Source organism: Hordeum vulgare, chromosome 1H (assembly GCF_904849725.1).
Source record: "Hordeum vulgare subsp. vulgare chromosome 1H, MorexV3_pseudomolecules_assembly, whole genome shotgun sequence".
Lineage (NCBI taxonomy): Eukaryota > Viridiplantae > Streptophyta > Magnoliopsida > Poales > Poaceae > Hordeum > Hordeum vulgare.
In genome coordinates this window covers 374786406-374806445 of record NC_058518.1, presented here as the reverse complement: position 1 = coordinate 374806445, position 20040 = coordinate 374786406, and the positions used below count along the sequence as shown (strand labels likewise).

Below are 20040 nucleotides of genomic sequence, written 5' to 3'. Positions count from 1 at the left end.
TCCCCATCGGGACTGACCCTTTGTAGGCTTGCTGGTCGGTGAGGAGCTGGATGAGATTCATCATGTAATCGAGTTAGTTTTATTAGGGCTTGATCCCTAGTATCCACTATGTTTGGAGATTGATGTTGCTATAATTTTGCCATGCTTAATGGTTGTCACTAGGGCCGAGTGCCATGATTTCATATCTGAACCGTTTATGTTTTCATTATTATATCTATGTTCTTGATCCGATCTTGCAAGTTATATGCACCTACTACGTGTCAGGATGTGCATACCCCAGAGTGACAATAATTGGGATTCTTTTCGGTGATTACCGTAGTATGAGGAGTTCATGTATTCACTATGTGTTCATGCTTTGTTCCGGTTCTCTATTAAAATGAGTCCTTAATATCCCTTAGTTTCCTTATGGACCTCGCTGCCACTGGAGGGTAGGACAAAAGATGTCATGCAAGTTCTTTTCCATAAGCACGTAAGACTATTTACGGAATACATGTCTACAGTATATTGATGAACGGGAGCTAGTTCTGTGTGGCCCTGTGTTATGATTGATACATGATGAATATTATCCAACAATATCACCGATCCAATGCCTATGATTTTTCCACATATTGTTGTTGCTAAGTTACTAGTATTGTTAGTGCTGTTACAACTGCTTCAAAACTGCTATCACTATTACCGTCATTGTTGCTATTGTTACCAAAACTGTCGAAACTATCATATTATTGTGCTACTAATCAATGTGCTGCAGATGCTAAATCTCCAAGTGTGGTTGAATTGACAACTTAGCTTCTAATGCGTGCTAATATTCTTTGGCTCCCCTTGTGTCAAATCTATAAATTTGGGTTGAATACTCTACCCTAAAAAACTATTGTGATCCCATATACTTCTGGGTTATCAATCCCCTCCCCTCCCCTCTCCCCCTACAGCCTTCTCCTCCATGCGCCTGTACCAAACCCTATCCGCCTCCGCCGAACCCTAGACGCCTCCCCTTCTGTAGTCAGAGCAATGGCCACCTACACCGGTAGGGCCGGAAGCAGCAGCCGGGAACACCGTCGCTTGTTGTGCATTTGGGGCTTGCCACACACCCTCCGGGTCGACGAGGCGTATCTCCTCACCTGATGTGAAGTCATTGTGTCATTAGACACGTGCCTGTCGGCCAGCTGGCACATGATCTTGGCGGGATCGCGGTGGCCCCTATCCCCTATGACTGCAAGCCGACCATGTCATGCTCGATACACACATTTTTGGAAGGTTTGCCGTCGGAGGACCGGTCCAAACCTCGGTACGCGTCCGACAACCCGCAGTGGCCGGAGATCCTCGCATATGAACCCACCGCCCACATCCAGTACTATGAGGGCTAATACCCGCCTTCGCGGAATAACATCGACGAGAGGTACACCTTTTGGAAAGGGTTTACCTTCCCGATGTCATGCGTGCATGCGCGTGCAGCTCGGTCTGGAGGAGGGTGATAATCCTCAAGTGCAAGGAATCATTGTAGCACTTTCCAAAGATGGAACTGATAAGTATGGAGTGTTTAACCCACAAGGATCTAAAGGTAAGATCAATATTATCTCAAGTCCTATCTGGCACCGATACGACTCTCATACACCGAACGTTTGCTTCTAACTCGTAAGGAGAAATAAAACTGCGTTGTGGGTATAAAGAGGATAGCTTTGCATGATATTGGAGGACTAAAATATGAAAATATTCGCTGCACTAAATAGAGTTAGAATATATTACAAATAGCGAGTGTGGAATAATGATGGTTTGGTGTGCGGAATCATCCTATAGGCAATTGATAACAAGACCGGTAATCATTCGTGCAATTTTATACGAGGGAGAGGCATGATCTAACATACTTTCTGTACTTTGATGATATGAATTTATGATTGGATCTCTAGCAAGCATTCACAACTACTATAAATCACTAAGGTGAACCCAACCATAGTATTAAACATCAATTTCTCTTTACTTCCATACACAAACAACTCCCTAACTCGGGTGTAAGTTTCTGTCATTCTAGCCACCCACTATAAACAAATCATGAACATATTGCAAACTCTACAACGAGAATTCCCTCATGTTTCCACGACATGAAGGGCACCATAGGACATCACCAAAATAAAACATACACTCAAATCAATCAACCCAAAGGACAATGTAAATCTACTCAAACATCATAGGATGGAAACACATCATTGATTAATAATATGTGGCATGAAACACCATGTTTAATTAAGGGATTACAACGGGGTGCGGGAGAGTGGACCTCCCTATATAGATGAGGGAAGGTGATGGAGACTGTGATATTGATGAACAAGATCACCGTGGCGATGGTTCCCCGGATGGCACTCCGGCTCCACCAGAAGAGAGGGGGAGAGAGTCTCCCTCCTTAGGCTTCCTTCTCCATGGCCTCTCCCTAGATGGAGAGAGGTTCTCCTCTCTGTTCCTTGACCACCATGGCACCTGGAGGGGCGAGAGCCTCTCCGAGATTGGATCTCTCTCTCTCCGTTTCTCTCATGTTTTTCACTGTTGTTTTCTGGCCCTTCACCGTTTCTTAAGTATCCACAAATCCATAACTCTGATCGGGCTGAAATTTTGTGGGAATTTTTATAGAACAAATATCTTTCTTGCCATGAAATAAGGACCCGAGCCGACTTAAGGGGAGCCACGAGATAAGAGGGTGTGGACAACCCCCTGGCCGCGCACGATTGCCTCATGCTCCCCTCGGGCACCGTGTGTCGTTGATTCTTCTTCCCAAAATTCACATATATTCCAAAAAAACTCTGTAAATTTTTTATCGTGTCTGGACTTTGTTTGGTATGGATTTTCCACGAAACAAAAAACACACAAAAAACAAGAATTGACACTCGGCACTAGATAAGTTAGTCCCAAAAATGATATAATATGTTGCCAAAATTATATGGAAGTTGTAGAATATTGGCATGAATACTTCATATATTATCGATATGTTGGAGACGTATCATCATCCCCAAGCTTAATTCCTGCTCATCCTCGAGTAGGTAAATGATAAAGATATAATTTATGAAGTGTAAATGCTAGCATAGTATATAAGTTTGATCAATATTACTTCCAATCACCTTTTCTAACAACATAAAACAACAACTCTTCTGTCATAGAACTTCTCATGATCAAGTAACAAGCTATTCACATGTTAAATATAGACCATAAACTTTCTTGAAACTAGCAAACTAAGTTTTCAGTCATCGAACAATTACAATTCATCTTATTTTTAGGAAGGGTCTATGTAAGAGCTTTGATTTAGCAAAATCCACATACTCAACTATCATTTAGTCTTCCATGATTGCTAACACAAAAGAATATTTTTAGAACAAGCGGTTTCAATCAAACACATAGGAAGATAGGGGCTTAATATTGCACCTCCCAACTTATTTATCTCAGAGATAATGTCAACAATAATATATCATGATCACCTATATCCAACTGGATATATGTGCATGGATCTTTCCCCACCACATGATGCTTGCCAACTAAAGAATTAATAGAGTGGAATAGGGATAAACATTGTTGACTCTTGCATACAAGTAAAATTCGAAAACTAAAAGATAGGCCCTTTGCAGAGGGAAGCAAAGGTTGTTATGTGCTTTTTATTTTTGGATGTGCAATCTCTTAATGGAAAGGAACGTCACTTTATATTGCCCTTGTGATAAGAAACTTTATTATGCAGTGAATCACTTTTATTTCTTTGCCATCACAAGATCATACAAACCTTATTTTCCCTTACAATAAAAGATCATACATGTTTAGGAGCAATTTTTATTGCATCGTGCATCGATAATAACTTACTTGAAGGACCTTATTCAATCCATATGTAGGTATGGTGGACTCTCATGGCAAGAAACTGATTTAAGGGTTATAGATGCACACGTAGTATCTCTACTCAGTGCAAATTTTTAGGCTAGCAAAATATCCTAAACAAGCACCACATGTTAGAGGATCCATGACAATATAAATACTATGTGAATATAAGCAAACATAACCATTACGTTGTCTTCCTTGTCCAACGTCAACTACTTGATCAAGTTTGAAAATAATTAATGTGGGGCTCACAATCATATAAGATGTCGAAGATAGTATATTTTTATGTGTAATTTCTCTTCCTTCAATATTCTTTCATGAATTGTTCAAGTGACCAATGCCATGTTTGCTGACCACCAATAAATTTTATTGCTTATACCCTTAGTTTGTGAAGGCACTGCTCCCCATGATATAAGCATATGAAGCTTATATAATTTCACGTTTTATTATATTACATTCATTCAACATTTTCTCTTAGGATATAAGTGAAGCACAAGAGTGATAATAAAACTACTCTCAAAAATATATAAGTGAAGTTCATAGAGAATTCTATAAAGCCATACTTAAAAGATTTAAGTGAAGTGCATGAAGCATTCTATAAATCAACCAAGGACTATCTCATACCAGCATGGTGCATAAAATGAAACGGAGGAATAGACACAAAATATGCTCCAAGAATGGCACTTGTGAACGAATGAAAACTTAGGATCAACATTAGCTGACCAATAATTGTCAACAAAGAGAGGTGGGATGCGTAGCATCCCCAAGCACTACAAGAAATATGCTCATACATGACATTTTTTAAGACGTCGTTGATGAATTCGTCATAAATCTGTGACGATTTCATCTGAGATCATCGTAAACCGTTTGAGGGGATCAAATCTACATATAAATTACGACGATGTGAGTCAAAAATGTCGTAACCGCATAAGATGAGATCGTCATAACTTTTACGACGATTATAAAAATGTCGTAACACGTTCTAACTATGTTGACATGTCACTCGTGGGTCCATTCTATCCCACCTCATCCTAGTTTGTGAAGCAACCTACTATTCTGTCATTCCAAAAATTCTAGAAAAATTCTCATAAATACTTTGGACCATATATTTCCCAAATATATGAAAACCCTCCCTTCCATAGTTCAAAAATAATTCAAAAATATTCATTTTCCTATTCTGTTCAAAATAGCACTTTGTGAAGGAAGTGCTATTTCTATTTATTTGATTACCCTCATATTGTTTGAGCACTCTTTCCTATCCAAATCATTGCCTCATGAAAACTTTCGTAACGATTTGCCTAGTAAATCTTTCTCAGCAAATTTCCAAATTTTGTGTTCAGCTAACAGCTTTGTGAAGGAAGTACTAGATAGGAATTTCTTGATGAGTTGAATTTTTTCCACATCATCTATGTGCCCAAAACATAGGTTTCCATAAAATTTTAGCCACATCTAACAATACATGTGAGCTCATCATCCAATCTTTGTTTTTGGTAATAATATCATTTTGTGGAGCAACTATCTTTTATATTGCTTTATAGTTGATGAAAATTTACCACGGGATGACACTGACCATATAACCTCACTCCACCAAATTTTAGCTCATTTAATTCAGCCACTTTCTCTCAATATTTTTCCCAATATTCTGTTCAGTAGAGAGCATTGTGAAGGAAGTACAATTTTTATTTATCCAAATTTTATGAAATTTTTACAGTACCTTAATGTGCCCAAATTATCATCCTCCTCCAAATTTAAGATCAATCCAATCATCTATGTGAGCCCAGTTTCAATTACCATTTTCTGTCCAAATTGGCACATTGTGAAGGAAGTGTCACTTTTTCATGTCCAAATGGTATAATTTTTATACAGTGCCTTCATATGCCCAAATTAACATCATACACCAAATTTCAGCTCAATCCATTCATTCATTTGATCCTAGCTTCAACATCCATATTTCTGCACAATGTGTTACTTTGCAAAGCAAGTGCCACCTAGATTCATCCATTTGAGATAAAAAATTTCTAAGAGAGTCTCCTTAGTAGATGATCATCCTCAGCCAAAATTTAGGACCATTGTCTATGTGAATTACCCGCACCGCTAATCAAACACTTGGCTGCTAATTCATGTTTGTGCTTAGTTCAGTCTCCTCGTGAGATTCTTCTATTGTATTATTCTTGCTAACACCTATCGAGAGATTGTCCAACCCACCAGACATGCCTATTCCACTTAGAACGCGTGGCAATGCAATGGTCAGGCGGTGACCATGCGACTGGCATGCAAGTTCACGCGCTCTGGAGTTGGGGCCCTCGACCACCATCCAAACCTCGACGTCAAGGCACCACACCATGTATTTCTGATTAAATATATACTTATATACCTATAAATGATTTTTGGAAAAAATAAAGAGCAAACTATAATGTAGCTGCAGTTCAAATTTAACCCGCTTCCAATTGAATCGACATAAATTTGTCTTTTTCACGAGAGGTGGATAAAATCTTTTAACACCCAACCATTTTGTCAATTGTACATTAAATATGGACTGGTATTTTATAAAAATGATTTGATACAATTTTCAAACAAATATATGGTAGATCCTTCACAAAAAAACTCATTTTGGTCACTTGAAAAATGGAAAATGAATTTTTCATACAAGGAAAATGAAAACTACCTTAATCAACATTGTTTTCCATTCCAATATGCACCCTTGTGCATAATATTATATCATTTCAACAAACTATGTCATGAATGTGGCCATAAGATTGATCATTTGGCTTGAGAGCCATTAATCTTCACACATGATAGCCCATTTCTAAGAACACTTATTTAAAATAATTGTCGTATTACTAGTTTATTATTTTTCTTGGTAACTTTGTCACATATAATGACACAATGCAATGGTTTTCATTTTTTTGAATTTGTTTTGAATTTTTCATGGTCATTTCAAAACACGGTCAAAACTACGGGTATGACCGTTCATACCTAGTGGTTGAATCTTGGAATTTTTTTGATGTTTCTATGATTAAATAGATACTTGTGTACCTATAGGAAAAATATAGAGCAAACTATAATGTAGCTGCAGTTCAAATTTGACCTGCTTTCAGCTGATTCAACGAAAATTTGTCTTTTTTACGAGAGGTCGATAAAAGTCTTTAACACCCAACCATTTGGTCAATTGTACATTAAATATGTCCTAGTATGTTAGAAAAATGATTTGGTCCAATTTTGCTACAAATATATGGTAGGCCATTCACAAAAAAACTCATTTTGGGCACTTGAAAAATGAATTTTTCATACAAGGAAAATGAATACTTCCTTAATCAACATTGTTTGCCATTCCAATATGCACCCTTGTGCATAATATTAGATCTTTTGAACAAACTATGCCATGAATGTGGCCATAAGATTGATCATTTGGCTTGAAAGCCATGAATCTTCACACATGATAGCTCATTTTTGAGAATACTTTTTAAAAATAATTGTCGTATTACTAGTTTGTTATTTCAAGGGTCGCCTATTCGTCCCAAATAAAAAGGAGAATCTCAGGATGACCGGAAAGGTGAAGAAAGAAGCTCACGACACACCATTGTCTATTCACGCGGAAAGGTGATGGAAATGGGACCATGTTAAAATGGACTTTGTCACTGGTTTTCCCAAATCTCAGAGAGGTAATGATGCTGGATATTATCCAACTTGCCGAGGATCAAGTCTGCATTATTCATGAGAATCTGAAGGCTATTCAGAACAATTTGAATTTGAGATTTAAAAATAAAACAAAGCGGGAATAATTATCGAATGCGAAGATTAAGATATCGGGGGTGATAAGAAAATTCCCTAATAGATTATAATTATAAATCGAACATTTTAAAATTGGTTAAAATTCTATATATTTAAAACAGAAATAATAAAACAAATAATAATAATGATAACTAATAAAAGAATAATAGAAAAAAATTATTTAAAAAAAAGACCCCCCGGACCAACTGGGCCAAGTGCCCGTGCTTGCCATCAACCGCCCCAGCCCATAACCACCCTCGGCTATAAAGCCCTCCAGGGGGCTAACCCTAGCCGACCCGTTCACCCTCCCCACTCCCCTGGCTGCCGCCACCCATCCCACACAACGCACCCGCTCGCCCCACCTACCCCTCGGCCTCTCCCTCCACCAGATCGACCCCCCCCCCCCCCGTTCCCTCACTCCCACCGACCCCCAGCCCCACGCGGTCCCTCCTCTCGCCTCTCACCCACCCACCCAACGCCCCGCCTCCCTCCGATCCGATCTGCGTGATGGACCCGCTGCGGCTAGGCTCCATGGTGGACTTCCCGAACTTCGAGGCGCACCATGTGGACCTCCCGGACGCGGCGGAGATGCCCCCGCACGCGGACGCGGGCGAGCGGCTGCGCGACGCGGATATCGGTTCCGCGGTGAGGTGCAGGGCCCTCAGAGCGTCGCCTTCGACCCGCACGGCCGCGGGGCGTACACGGGCGTCGCCGACGGCCGGCTCCTCGTCTGGGACGGTGCGCGCTGGGCCTACTTCGTGGATGCCTCGCCGCCACCTTCCCAGATCGCAGCCGATGACCTCCTCTCCTATCCCCACCACACCGGCGACTTCTTCTGCTCTAGCCCCAGCATCGACATCCCGCCTCCCCTTCTCCTTCTCTACCGGCTGCTTAGATGGCTCGAGGACCCCGGCTTCGGCTAGCGCCCGAACAAGACCCACACGCTCTGCTTTAGCTGCGGCCGCCGCAGCTTCCACCTCCAGAGGAGCACCTGCTCCTCGTGCGGCTACCCCGCCGCCCGCATCCGCAAGTGTAAGCTCCCCCACTCCTCCTCCCTCCCACGTCCTCCGTTCTATATCTCCATGTCTGTTACTGATATGCGCCACATTCTTGATGTTACCACGGGCTTATTAGGATGCGGTCGGCGTCTCGTCGTGGTTGTGAGAATTGAGACGTTAGCAGTTGATTCAGTCATCTCGGTTCATAATATATCTGCATGCTCTGTTTGGATGATGGTGGTTGGATGCATAGTTTGATCTCCCAATGGGAGTTCTTAGGTTCTGTTGATGCCTGTGGTAGCGAGATTATGGATTCTATGTGATTTCTTTTCTCAATGTTGTTTCTACGGTTTGCAAAATGTCGTGATGAATAATGAAATCTACAACGCATGTCAAACTTCGGAGATGCCATTTATTTGGCATTGATGATATGATGTTTCATATTCTGAGCTTTTACTGTACTTTGACACATACACTTGCATCTTTTGCCGACGAGCAGATCATGAAATAGAGTTCTTCTTCGTAATGCTAAGTTTCTGTATACTGAAAGTTTTTGGTAACTGAAGGACCCTCTAATTTTTGTGGAAAAGGAACTAAGCCTTGCAATTTTTGTGATTGCAGTCATGCGCCATATGTATGGATAAACCAAAGGAACTTGCGTTTGGATGTGGACATGAGGTGCAGAAAATATCCCCTTGCTTTCCTCTGAACATTTATTCATAATTCTTGTTGTATATACAAATTGCTAACACGTTTAATTCAGACTTGCTATGACTGCGGTAAAAAATTGGTGCACTGCCCTATGTGCCAGCAGCACATAACCACCAGGATCAGGCTGTACTGATTGAAAGCCGACCACCTGATGCTTTTGAAGCATGTGGTGTGCCAATACGAAAGGAGCTCGGTGGAAAATGTTCAGAATTCCGCACAAATTTTACTTGTTGTCCATAAATTTTAGCGTCCTTAATGTGGTTGGGGTGTCTTCGATTAGCCGGTGATTTAAGGCCCTGTTGGAATGCAGCGTTTATTCTCCATTTCCCGCAAGGGAAATGTGGATTGAACCGTTTGAGTAAAATTTCTATGTTCCTGAAGGGCTCTTAATTACTGCAGTGAAGAATGTTCTGTGGAAAATAATGTACATATTGATTTCCTTTCTTTCTCTTGTAAATAAAATGAACAGTCAGAAAATTCAGGATGTACCAATTAGGAAGACATTTGCATTGTATATTAATTAAAACCTTTTATAATTGCTAAATATTCAGTTTTGTATCCATTGGGCTCGCCGGGTTTCAGCACCGACCGGCTGCCGCCCAACACCACCACTAGCCGCGGCGCCACCGACCCATCCTCCTACTCGAACGACGATGGCGAGGCGGAGGTCGATCCCAATGTGCACCCCGAGGAAGACGACGGGGAAGACCTCTTCAACGACGACTACCTCAAGTAAGCGGGACACGTCCCTACTAGAGATTTTCCGGATCTGCTGTTACCTGGGACAACGTTTAGATAGATGTTTCTAGTACTTGACAAGTTTAGCCCGTTGGTTCTGCTAATAAATTGGTTAGTCAACGACTTCGGGGGTTCTAGATTCTAGGAATTCCGGCATAGATTTACTTCATAAATAGGCAGATTTGTGCGACTCGGATACAAGGGAATTTACAACACTTCGCCGGATTGTGCCTTTTGTGTTACCATGAATGTTTTGTTAGTCGTGGACTTTCTAATGTAGAAATGTCTGCCAACTTGCTTCCCCTAACTGAATATGAATATTAAAACATGTCGTTTGTGCTCGGTATTTTGTTGGGTATATTTCAGTTTACCAAATTCAGTACCTGATATGTCATGTTCCTTTTGATGAATTAGTTGTCTGAAAAGGATTTGTTGATCAGTTTTCCGTTGTCCAGATGAATAGTATTGTTCAGTCACCTACACAAATTAATTGTTCCTTTCTGTTGTCCTGCAGTTTTGCTAATGTGTTTTTACTTTCTGGATTGGCTAGTGTTTTGGAAACTGTGACTGTTCAGTAATGTGTTTTTTACTTTCTGGATTGGCTAGTCCTGACGCTAAATCCAGGTTTATTTTTTGTCTTAGAAGCACCTCATTTGTTTGTGTAGTTGTACAGTCTAGTGTTGTCAGCTCTTTACTTATGTCTTATTGGTAGAGTAGGGCATTTTTACTTATTTGCATGTAATCGAAATCAATAAAGAATGTCGATATTTTTGCTTAACTCTATTTGCCTTCTTTGGATTAAGATTATAGCACGAACCATTCTTTGAGATGGTTTTTGCATTCAACTTGTCCATACATATCTTAGCACTGAACTGAATTTTGTTTGGATAGTGGTATTTGGGATGCCATGAGGTATCTGATGCTTGGTCTTCTTTCATGGCCTTGTTTCTCGTTAGATTGGCATACATCAAGAAGGAAACGGGTTTTGCGACACTAGCTGCTCTCATACAAGGAGCTTCCTGTTACTATACCCCCGTTTAGACATATCAACTATATTGTTCTTTCTGCAGCTGGTTTCTATGATTGATTCATCAGTGATGATCAACACTTATTAGGTGTCTCATCATACAGTATATTATTAAACTATGCATATTCGGCATCTGAAGTCATGTTTTTGTATCTCTACTTATTCTGAATGTCTAGTAAGCAGCACATTCTGTCATGGATGCTGTATAGTTGTCTTGTCTTAAATAAATAAAAACTCCTACACCATTTTTTGTTTGCTTTGAGAAGTGATGATATCATATCCATACCACGTTTCTGCACTTACTGTGATGATCAATTGCTTTTTTCCTTGGATTATATGGACCTAAGGATACTTTCCCCAAATTATCGTCTATGACTATACAATGCGCAAATGTAATCCCATCAGGATTCCAAGCCAGAAATCTGATCCATCTTTTATGTTTTACTATTGTCTTCTGGTTAATATTTTGAGTGCTAGTCAGGTTTCCTTTCTCCAATCTGGCTAAAGAATTACCCCAGTTGACACCATAAATCAACTCAGCATCAAGCTCTATCTAAATCAATAATGCTCTATGGTAGTCCCTTTTTCATATTTTCATTTGATTCGATCTAAAACTTCTGAAGGTAATAAATTAGAGTCTCTGGTGCACTTATTGATAGCGTAATTTAGTGATGTATGTTGCCGAAAGGATTTTTTGGGCTAATATTCTTACACCATGATGTTTTGATTTCGTCGTAATTTTGCCACGTAGGACTAGGTTTGATTGCCAACGATGATTTAGGATTGTCGTAAAGGTTACGACGATAGAGGAATCATCGTAAAAGTTACGACGATTTTGATCAAAACATCGCTGCTGTTCATTTCTGACGCTTCGTTTTCGACGCTTGGTTTTTCGTCGTGAGATCGTCGTAAATTAAAAACCGTGACGATGTAGCGACGAAAAAATAGCGTCGTGTATTAGCATATTCCTTGTAGTGAAGCTTTAGCATTTGTATCCTATTCAATCCTCTCATATCCACTTTTCACCTAAGTCTCAAAAACTTCATCCATGCAAAACTTGAAAAGAACTCGTTAGATAGGTTAATGCACATAAGAATAAATTAACGTTTCATGTACTGACAAGACAAGTTGCGTAATAATTTTAACATATTAGGTACCGTATACTACCATTTCCATAATTTTATATCTACCAATATAAGCTATGAAAACACTAGGATAAGTAGATAACCAAACTATGACAACAATATATCCAAACAGAATAGTGTGTAGCAATTCATTTAAACAATGTACTTTTGTATCTCCCAAAAATTCTGAAAATTTAGTACAAGATAAACAATTTGTATGAGGGTACTGTATAAAAATTTCAGAAACCTTCCACATTTAGTAAAATTTCGTAATACAAATACGACAACAAAAGTTTCTGTTTTTATACAGAACACCTCACACATACAATTCAAGCATTCTAAAGGCAATTCTTGGAACTTCTAGTTAAAAAACAAGATTATAAATAACATCAAGGAAATACTAACAAAATAAAATGACGCTCCAAGAAAAACACATATTATGTGATGAATAAAAATATAGCTCCAAGTAAGATATACCGATAATGTTGAAGACGAAAGAGGGGATGCTATCCGGGGCATCCCCAAGCTTAGACGCTTGAGTCTTCCTTGGATAGTATTTTGGGGGTTCCTTGAGTATTCCTAAGCTTAGGGAATTGATGCTCCTTATTCTCCTCATATCGGTATCTCACCCAAAACTTGAAAATTTCAATCACACAAAACTTAACAGAAACCTCATGAGATCCGTTAGTACGATAGGCAAATCATAAACTTTAGTTATTGTTATAAATTGATTAATATTTAATTATTGCATAAGGTACTGTATTATAACTTCTCCATGGCTTATAACCCCCGATGTAATCCATAGAATCATCAAAACAAGCACACTATGCAAGCAAAAGTTAGAATCAGTCTAAAACACAAGAGTCTGTAATGATGAGCACAAACACCAAACTTATGTAACTCAAAAAATTCTGAAAAATAGCAGAACCTGGGTAATTTGTATATTAATGTCGTGTCGAAAATTCATATATAAAACACATTCCAATAAAATCCTAGAAATTATGCACTGAATGTCAAAGTTTCTGTTTTGTTTTGCACCGTATCAATTCTACTTATCATCCAAATAAACCCAAAGGCTTTACTTGGCACATTAATGAAATAAGAGACACAAAACATGATTACTACAGTATCTTAATCATGTGAACTCACAAAAAATAGAAAGTATAACTGTTGGGTTGTCTCTCAACAAGCGCTTTTTTAAAGCCTTTTAGCTAGTCATGATAATTTCAATGATGGTCACATAATAATAGTAGATGAAACATGCAAACTAGCATCATGAATGTTATGAAAAACACATTATTTTTATGGTATAGTGGTATATGTAAGGGAATAATTATTTTTATGAGAAACTTCCATGAAAAATTCCACATTGTTTCCATGAGCATGAACACAAGTGTTCAAGGTCGACCCTCACTTCTCCAATGCATAACTTTCCAATCGCTTCACTTATAGAAGGCAAGTAATTTTTTGTGTTTTAAATTTTTCAATTTTTTTGTTTGTTTTACCCATAATTAAAAAACAATAAAACATAAACAAAATGAAAACAAAATCTACTTAGTGATAGAAGCAAACAAGGATACACGAAAATATTAACCCCACGCTATTGCTCCCCGGCAACGGCGCGGGAAAAGAGCTTGATAATCCCCAAGTGAAAGGAATCATTGTAGCACTTTCCAAAGATGGAAGTGCTAATTATGGAGTGTTGAACCCACAAGGATCTAAAGGTATGATCAATATTCTGTGAAGTCCTATCTTCCACCGATACGACTATACATACACTAAACGCTTGCTTCTATCTAGTAACGAGAAATAGAACTGTGTTGTGGATATAAAGATGATAGCTTTGCATGATATTGGGGAACAAAAATATGAAAATAGTTTCTTCCTAAATAAAGTTAGAATATATTGGAATATATTACAAATAGCGAGTGTGGAATAATGATGGTACGGTGTGGGGAATCATCCTAAGCAATTGATAACAAGTTTGGTAATCATTCTTACAATTTTATATGAGGGAGAGGCATGAGCTAACATAATTTCCCTACTTGGATCATATGATCTTGTTATTGGATATCTAGCAAGCATCCGCAATAACTAGAAATCATTAAGGTAAACCCAACCATGGCATTAAACATCAAGTCCCCTTTACTCCCATACACAAACAACTCTCTTACTCGAGTGTAAGCTTCTGTCACTCTAGCCACCCACTATAAAAGAATCATGAACATATTACAAACCCTACTAAGGGAATTCCCTCATGTGTGCATGGCATGAAGGGCACTATAGGAAAGCACCAAAATAAAACATACACTCAAATCAATCAAGATCATCAATCAACCCAAATGACAACATAAATATACTAAAACATTATGGGATGAGAACACATCATTGATTAATAATATGTGGCGTGAAACACCATGTTCAAGTAGGGGATTACAACAGGGGTGCGGAAGAGTGGATCATCATAAATAGACGAGGGAAGGTGATGGAGACGATCACCGCGGCTATGGTTCCCTTGGCGGCACTCTCGCACCACCAGAAGAGAGGAGGAGAGAGTCCCCCCCTTAGGCTTCCTCTTCCATGGCCTCTCCTTAGATGGGGAGAGGTTCTCCCCTCTGGTCCTTGGCCGCCATGGCACCCAAAGGGGTGAGAGCCCCTCTGAGATTGTATCTCTCTTTGTGTTTTTCTCCTGTTTTCGTTGCTGTTTTTTGGTCCTTCACCATTTCTTAAATATCCGGAGATCCATAACTCCAATCGGGCTGAAATTTTGAGCGGATTTGTATGAGAAAAATATCTTTATTGCGACAGAAGAAGGACGCCAACCTACTTAAGGGGAGCCACAAGCTAACAGGGCGCGACCAACCCCCTGGTCGCGCACTGTTGCCTCGTGCCTCCCTCGGGCATCGTGTTGCGTTGATTCTTCTTCCCAAAATTCACATATATTCCAAAAATCTCCATAAATTTTTACCGCGTTTGGACTTTGTTTAGTATGGATTTTCCACGAAACAAAAAACACACAAAAAACAGGAACTGGTACTAGATTAGTAAGTTAGTCCCAAAATTAATACAATATGTTGCCAATAGTATTTGAAAGTTGTAGAATATTGACATGAATACTTCATAAATTATCGATACATTGGAGACGTATCATCATCCTCAAGCTTAATTCATGCTCGACCTCGAGTAGATAAATGATAAAAGATATAATTTATGAAGTGTAAATGCTAGAAAACTCCCATATTGGGACACGCTAGAAAAACCGCGAAAATCTAATTGTAATATGTTCCTTGAAAGTCTACGCGTTGGCGAAGATAGAGGGGTGACACAAGCTAGAACAAAAAGTATTCATTTCCCTCTTTTCGCTACTTTGCGTTGTTTAATGGGAAATGTGTAGTGGGTAAGCAAGATTGTAGCGCACTGTGCGCTCCTGATTTGAGTCTTATTCACACCACGGTAGCTGGCGAAAGACATTATAACCTCGGTGCAATTGTTGTGCGGAGGCTGCATTCTAATGCAGGTAGTGATGACTTATATGGATGTATTTATGCCACCCGATTAGCTGCAAAACCTGAAATTTCACGTTAACCTAATGACCTTATGCTCCCTGAGATATATTTATACTTTGAAGCCATGTGTCGTCATGACTTCATTATGGATAGTACCATAGGGTATGAGTATAACTTAATGTTTAACAAATATAATCTTGTTTCTGTTACTTTATATGCGCCTGCTCTCTTTGGTTTTCAAAATAAACAAAGGTACCATGTTCTTGAGAGCGAGGCGCAAAAATACATAGCTTCCTTGGAGGCAACTCGCTTGGTGCAGAGGCAGCACGAAATGCCTCCTCGATCTGCCACTTCAACTATTATCGGGACCATCGATGGTGATTACCAAGCTAGGAAAAAGCCTAAGCTTGGGGGAGTATGTATTTCTCATTGACATTACATTCATGTTCACACACTTCATATAAATTGTCGGTGTTCATCCTCTTTCATTGTATATCCATGTTAGCTATATATTCCGCTTTATTCTTGTGTGTTATGAAAAAACTTTGAAAATCCAAAAAAATATGTCTCACTTATTTCTAAGTTTTCTCTCCAGTTTCAGTTAGTTTGTTGTATTAAAATAAAACCCAAACATATTTCCTTCGCATAATGGGAGCTCTCCCGTGTAAATAGTTTTCCTTGTTTTTGTTGTTCCCTTGTTTATTTGTTTTCTTCAAAAAACAAAAACTCCAAAAATATTTCAGTATGTTTCTCTCAATCTCTTTTCTTTTCTTTGAGCCATTGAAAGGAGAAAACTATGATGAAAATGTTGAGTGGCTCTCATATGCATTATTCTTGATCTAACAAAAGAGCGAATATTACATTGTCTTTTCCTTTGTATAAACTGTTTCACAGATTCCAACTTATTCCATGGCACACTTGTACTATTATCATTTTCACATCATTAGATCATGCAGGTGAAAGTCAATAATGATGATATTTGATGATGTAATCATGGTAAAGGAAGCTGATATGAACTCTCCTTGTTCTATGTTTCTATAAATATGTTTAGCTCGTTCGATCTCGATTAAGTATATCATGAGTGAACATGTTTATGATGACAATTAGAGGTTATAGCTTATCATGCCATGCTTAAATAGCTAGGAGTGGATAATGATTTATCTTATGTGTCAACATGCATTAAAATGGTTATGATGTGATGTGGTAGTATGGTATTCCCCTCTGAGTAATTCGAGCAGTTTGACTTGGCCCACGTGCAAACATGTAGTTGATTTGAAACCAATGCAACCTTCATGATGTTTAAATTCAGAGTGTCTATATCCTACTCATGCTAATTTTCAATTTTAATTATTCTCACTGCGTGATTATGACCGTTTTCGCTCCCTAGCTAGTCGCTTCTCAACCTATTTCTAGGCTTCACGTATACTAAGAGGGAATGGTGCTTGTGCATCCAAACTCCAAAAACCAAGTTGTCCCGCATGAGTCCACCATACCCACCTGTATGCGGTATTACCGTTTCGTTCCAAGTAAATTTTCATGTGCCACGTCCAAATATTCAAGTAAACATTTGTTTTGTGTGCTTGTACCACTCATGGAGAGATGAGGTGGTCGGTATTTTCCATGCTAAGCGGGTTATTCTAAAGATAGGTGTTTAGTCGTCTGTCATTGCATGAGAGAGGCTAGTAAAAAGGATGCCCAGTCCTGCATAATAAAAATTAAATTCAACAAAACTCCTTGCGACAATTGATATGTTCTCAAGCACCCGTGGATTCGGTTAGCCATGGTTTGTGTATGGATGGTGGAAAGGCATAAACTTTACAATTCTGTTTGAGAACCACCAATAATGTGTTTAGCATGGAAGATATCGAAAACTTTATTGTAACATTGGGAGGAAAAGCACACCACCCAAAATTACAATTCATCTCTGTTTTAAACCTTGAGCTCTGGCACCTCCGCAAATCAACGCTTCCCTCTACAAAGGGCATGTGTATTTAATTTAATTGTTATTCTTGAGTCATCACCTTCTTACTAACGCACCAAATCTAAGAGCACTATTGCCATTCTTATGCATTGAGCCTAGTTAATGTTGGAGGTGAGCATTACTAGATCTCTTCTACCCTGAATTATAATATTTAGTCGTAGCTTGAAACTCAAAGGTGCTCTGCATTTACGTTTTGCAGTCTCAGAAAGGGCTAGCAATTACCATGTCATCATATTATACCATAATTGTTTTGAAAAAATGTTGGCATGTGACATACTTTATTATTTCTTGCTAGTTGGTTATGTATTTCCATGAGTAAACATAATGTTTGATTTTTATCATGGATATGGTTATTTACGATTTATGCTGAGAACCTGAACACTAGCTAAGCATGTGTATAACAACGAGAACAAAAGAGCTTGCAAAAGTTTTCTTTTATCACTTTTAGTTTATCAACTGAATTGCTTGTAGAAAAGCAATGAGTTAAGCATGGGGGAGTTGATATGTCTCAAAAATGTCTACTTTTCCAAACACTTTTGCTTTGGTTTTGCCCTCTAATTTGCATGTTTTGAATGGAACTAACCCGGACTCACGCTATGTTCAGCATAACTACCGTGGTGTTATTGTTGTGCAGAAATAAAAGTTCTCGAAATAGGACGAAACTTTTTGTAAATTATTTGTGGAATATATGAGGAATTATGGAGCAAAGAAGTACCATAAGGGGGCTGCTTGTGGGTCACAAGCCATCAAGGCGCGCCCTGATAGCTTGTGGGGCCCACGTGGCTCCTCTGACCTTATTTTTAGTCCTATAAATTCACATCTCCGGGGAAGAAATGAGAGAAGATTTCATCCCGTTTTACAAGACGGAGCTTCCACCACCTTGATATATATCCAATGTATCTATAATTTTTATTATTCCATGCTCATTATGTTATCATTCTTGGATGTTTTATAATCCTTTTATAGCAATTTTATATCATTTTTTGGGACAAACCTATTGACATAGTGCCTAGTGCCACTTGTAGTTTTTTGCTATTTTTTCCTTCATAGAAAATACGTATCAGATGAGGTCCAATTGCAATGAAACCTTACAAAGATTTATTTTGGACCAAAAGGAAACTTGGGGGCCAAGAACGACCACAAGCCAAGGCCCATGTGGGCCACTAGACACTACGGCGCGCCAGGGGACCTTGGCGCGGCCTGGTGTCTAGTGGGGCCCTCGAGAACCTTCTCCACTGCCTCTGAGCTCTATAAATACCCCAATATTCAGAAACCCTAGAGGAGTCCATGAAAAATCATTTCAGCCGCCGCAAGTTCTAGAGACATGATATCCAATCTAGAGCCCATTCCGGAGAGGAACACGATCACACAGGGGTTCACCATCCTCATTGGTGCTCCTCCCATGATGCGTGAGTAGTTCATATTAGATCTATGGGTCTATAGGCAGTAGCTAGATGGATTTCTCTCTCGTTTTGTTTCTCAATATAATGGTCTCTTGGAGATCCATATGATGTAACTCTTTCTTTTGTGGTGTGTTTGTTGGGATCCGATAAATTGTGAGTTTATGATCAGATCTATGAAAACATATTCATGCTTGATTATTATAGCCTCGTATTTCTTATCTGTATTTGGTTTTTTCTGGCCAACTTGATCTTTTATCTTGCAATGGGAAGAGGTGCTTTATCATGGGTTCGATCTTGCGGTGCTCAATCTCAGTGAAGAAAGAGACATGACACGCATGTATCGTTGCTACCAAGGATAAAACGATGGGTTCTATTCCTACATGAATAGATCTTGTCTACATCATGTTATTGTTCTTAAGGCATTACTTCGTTTCTCCATGAACTCAATATACTATATGCATGCTGGATAGCGGTCGATGTGTGGAGTAATAGAAGTAGATGCACACAGATGTCGGTCTACTTATCTTGGATGTGATGCCTATATACATGATAGTTGTCTTAAGTATTGTCATAATTATTTGCTTTTCTATCAATTGTCCAACAATAATTTGTCTACCCACCACTTGATATTTTCTCGAGAGAAGCCACTACTGAAACCTACGAGACCAGGATCTACTTCACATCATCTATTTGCAATCTCTCCTTTGCTATTTGCTTTTCTACTTTATTTGCTCTTTTATTTTCAGATATATATTATCAAAAAACCCAATAATACCTTGCTCCATTCTATTTGCTATCACTCTTATTTGCATCTATCAATCTATCCTTACTTTATCCACAAGGGATTGACAACCCCGCTACACGTTGGGTTGCGAGGATTTGCTATTTGCGTGCACGTGTTGCTTACGTAGTCTTGTGGATCTTCCTACCGGATTGACACT

General features: G+C 39.0%; 3 non-coding genes across 3 annotated transcripts; all 3 read left to right on the top strand.

Annotated features, from left to right (window-relative positions):
- The first annotated feature begins 8964 nt into the window (after nucleotides 1-8964).
- LOC123423359 lies at nucleotides 8965-9065 on the top strand. Its single transcript, XR_006621044.1, has one exon. It is a non-coding gene; the product is annotated as a small nucleolar RNA R64/Z200 family (small nucleolar RNA).
- A 1893-nt stretch (nucleotides 9066-10958) lies between these two features.
- On the top strand, nucleotides 10959-11103 carry LOC123423978. Its single transcript, XR_006621485.1, has one exon. It is a non-coding gene; the product is annotated as a small nucleolar RNA F1/F2/snoR5a (small nucleolar RNA).
- A 318-nt stretch (nucleotides 11104-11421) lies between these two features.
- On the top strand, nucleotides 11422-11516 carry LOC123423057. Its single transcript, XR_006620881.1, has one exon. It is a non-coding gene; the product is annotated as a small nucleolar RNA Z103 (small nucleolar RNA).
- Nucleotides 11517-20040: the final 8524 nt, after the last annotated feature.